This window comes from Haliotis cracherodii, unplaced genomic scaffold, assembly GCF_022045235.1.
Source record: "Haliotis cracherodii isolate W230 unplaced genomic scaffold, xgHalCrac1.p SCAF_3, whole genome shotgun sequence".
In the NCBI taxonomy this organism is placed as follows: domain Eukaryota; kingdom Metazoa; phylum Mollusca; class Gastropoda; order Lepetellida; family Haliotidae; genus Haliotis; species Haliotis cracherodii.
In genome coordinates this window covers 39,045,934-39,050,035 of record NW_027266286.1, presented here as the reverse complement: position 1 = coordinate 39,050,035, position 4,102 = coordinate 39,045,934, and positions in this window count along the sequence as shown.

The window sequence follows — 4,102 nt, the reverse complement described above, 5'->3', positions numbered from 1 at the left end:
CGCTACAACCTTATTTTCCTCCGTGCCTCACGAACACCCACCGCTGAGCTCAAACCAGGTACCCATAGTGTCACAAAAGTGCCACAATACATATTCTGAGGGTTTCCTGGTTTCTTGTTGTTATTCGCTACAAATGTCAGGTCCCCCGGGTATGAGGCATATAGCTTTGCATGTTAGAGGAAGGATGTGACAGATGATACGGGATAAGTGAAGAGGGCGCCCGCTGAACATACACGTCTAATCCAGGCGTCACCAACTGTGGAATAAGCATTGCAATGTGTTGTGTTAGAATAACATATAATTTAAATGAGTTTGAATATTCATGATTTTGGTATATTTAGCCCAACATGACACAACAAGACTCAGGCCCAAAGTCCAAATTCCAAAACTCCAAAATCATGTAACAACCGTCAGTGATTGATGTGCATGAGCACCTTCAATCTTGCACTATCAGTGGAGTAGCTAGGGAAATTAAAATGGAAGCAAGCTAACATGTTGCCGTACATATTGTTCTTTAACATTTATAACACATACTCAACACAGACGAAACACAAGCAAGCCCCTACACCAAAGCTAACACAAAGATACGCCTCCCACGTTTTGGACGTAACGCATTTTAAGTGTGGAACAGTTTGATCATTGTGGCCATTTGGATCAGTCTCCGATATCTACAAAAACTAATGTAACAAGCAAACACAACAACGCTACCTAAACCACCCCATTTCACCTTGCCCCACATAGTGAAAGACTGATCAATGGTATGATTCAGATTGGATTTACAGTATGCTATAGAGAATGAAAATGGTTCTGTAGGTTAACTGCTTTGGGCATGACTGTGTTTTCCCAGACCGGAAGTAATGTTATCACACTGGAATGGCATTTTATGCCTGGGACAGTGCAATGACCAGACCTGCTTCATTAATAAACATGAATTATTGACAGGATTATTGGTTAGTTGTGGCAACGTAATCGAATCGGGTCACATAATAATGTGATAAACCCACCTTCCTTTTACTGTTTAAGGTCGTCACGATATGGATGAAATATTGCCGATGTGACGTAAAGTAAACTCACTCACTAATTAAGGAGGTTTAAATTTGGGGGTCTTTTCTCATGAGACCTAAGTAATGGTGAGGTTCTTTAGTCGATCAGAACTTGATAGCACAAACCTTTCATATATATCAAGGAACTAAGTGATTCCTTTTTGCTGATAGGTTTGGAATTTGACTTTTGTTTTTGGCAACAGATTTTACAAAGATTCAGTTAAAGATTGACTTACTCAAACTTTTGCAGTCCAACTGTCATGTTACCTCATAATTTGAAATTCTTTTAAAATTGTGGAAAGCCTGCAATCAGACGTGAACTTATTCTATGTGCTGACTGTTGTGAGTGATGCACCCAGCATGCTGAGTGACTTGGTTTATTGACTGCATGAAATATGGCTCAGTACACCCGTCTTTGGTCCAGATGCTATTACAGTAATTACAGGCTGCCGTCTTATGACTGGAATATTTCTGAGTGCGGCGTTAGACGACAAACAAACCTAAAATGAGGGATGTGTATATGCTGCATGGCCCACCAGACCCGCACCTGGGCATCAAGCGAGTTACATGTGTGTATCGATTTACATAATGAGTATTCTGGGCGTTAATGTGTATTAGTAGTCGCCATTTCCTATTACCTGCGGGCTGGCCTTCTATTTCCATCTGTCTTGTAAGGGCTACCAGGCAATAAATATACTACACAGGGAATCATAACGACGCAGGTTGCAATAACCCCTGGTTGTTGAAGCAAATAATGCAACTAATAACGAGCTCCTTTTCATATCACTGACTAACGACTGGTCCATAACGTCCAGAAGAAACGTGGAGATAGCAAGGAAACATACCAAGCCACACATTCACAACTTCAGTCCAACATTCATAACTTCCCAGAAACGTCCCTGATAGGCTGTGATGGAGTATCAGTTTAAGGTGGGGCGTTTCTGGGAAGTTATGGATGTTGGACTTTCCAGAAATGCCCAAACGTACACCGATACTCTATCACAGCCTCAGTCCAACATTCATAACTTCCCAGAAACGCCCCACCGTACACCGATACTCTATCACAACCTCAGTCCAACATTCATAACTTCCCAGAAACGCCCCACCGTACACTGATACTCTATCACAGCCTCAGTCTAATATTCATAACCTCCCAGAAACGCCCCACCGTACACTGATACTCTATCACAGCCTCAGTCCAACATTCATAACTTCACAGTCCAACATTCATAGTTTCCCAGAAACGCCCCATCTTACACTGATACTCTATCACAGCCTCAGTCCAACATTCATAACTTCACAGAAACGCCCCACCATACACCGATACTCTATCACAGCATCTGTCCAACATTCATAGCTTCCAAGAAACGCCCCACCATACACTGATACTCTATCACAGCCTCAGTCCAACATTCATAACTTCACAGTCCAACATTCATAGTTTCCCAGAAACGCCCCATCTTACACTGATACTCTATCACAGCCTCAGTCCAACATTCATAACTTCCTGGAAACGTCCCGCCGTACACAGATACTCTATCACAGCCTCAGTCCAACATTCATAACTTCCTGGAAACGTCCCACCGTACACCGATACTCTATCACAGCCTCTGTCCAACATTCATAACTTCCTGGAAACGCCCCATCGTACACCGATACTCTATCACAGCCTCTGTCCAACATTCATAACTTCCTGGAAACGCCCCATCGTACACAGATACTCTATCACAGCCTCTGTCCAACATTCATAACTTCCTGGAAACGCCCCATCGTACACCGATACTCTATCACAGCCTCTGTCCAACATTCATAACTTCCTGGAAACGCCCCATCGTACACAGATACACTATCACAGCCTCAGTCCAACATTCATAACTTCCCAGAAACGCCCCACCCAACACAGATACTCTATCACAGCCTCAGTCCAACATTCATAACTTCCTGGAAACGTCCCACCGTACACAGATACTCTATCACAGCCTCAGTCCAACATTCATAACTTCCCAGAAACGCCCCACCGTACACAGATACTCTATCACAGCCTCAGTCCAACATTCATAACTTCCTGGAAACGCCCCACCGAACACTGATATTCTATCACAGCCTCAGTCCAACATTCATAACTTCCTGGAAACGTCCCACAGAACACCGATACTCTATCACAGCCTCAGTCCAACATTCATAACTTCCCAGAAACGCCCCACCTTACACTGATACTCTATCACAGACTCAGTCCAACATTCATAACTTCCAAGAAACGCCCCACCTTACACTGATATTCTATCACAGCCTCAGTCCAACATTCATAACTTCCTGGAAACGTCCCACAGAACACCGATACTCTATCACAGCCTCAGTCCAACATTCATAACTTCCTGGAAACGTCCCACTGTACACCGATACTCTATCACAGTCTCAGTCCAACATTCATAACTTCCTGGAAACGCCCCACCTTACACCGATACTCTATCACAGCCTCAGTCCAACATTCATAACTTCCCAGAAACGCACCACCGAATACCGATACTCTATCACAGACTCAGTCCAACATTCATAACTTCCCAGAAACGCCCCACCTTACACTGATACTCTATCACAGACTCAGTCCAACATTCCTTGCCTCCCGGAAATGCCCCACCGTACACCGATACTCTATCACAGCCTCAGTCCAACATTCATAACTTCCTGGAAACGTCCCACCGTACACCGATACTCTATCACAGTCTCAGTCCAACATTCATAACTTCCTGGAAACGTCCCATCGTACACCGATACTCTATCACTGCCTCAGTCCAACATTCATAACTTCCTGGAAACGTCCCACCGTACACTGATACTCTATCACAGACTCAGTCCAACATTCATAACTTCCCAGAAACGCCCCACCCAACACAGATACTCTATCACAGCCTCAGTCCAACATTCATAACTTCCTGGAAACGTCCCACCGTACACAGATACTCTATCACAGCCTCAGTCCAACATTCATAACTTCCCAGAAACGCCCCACCGTACACAGATATTCTATCACAGCCTCAGTCCAACATTCATAACTTCCT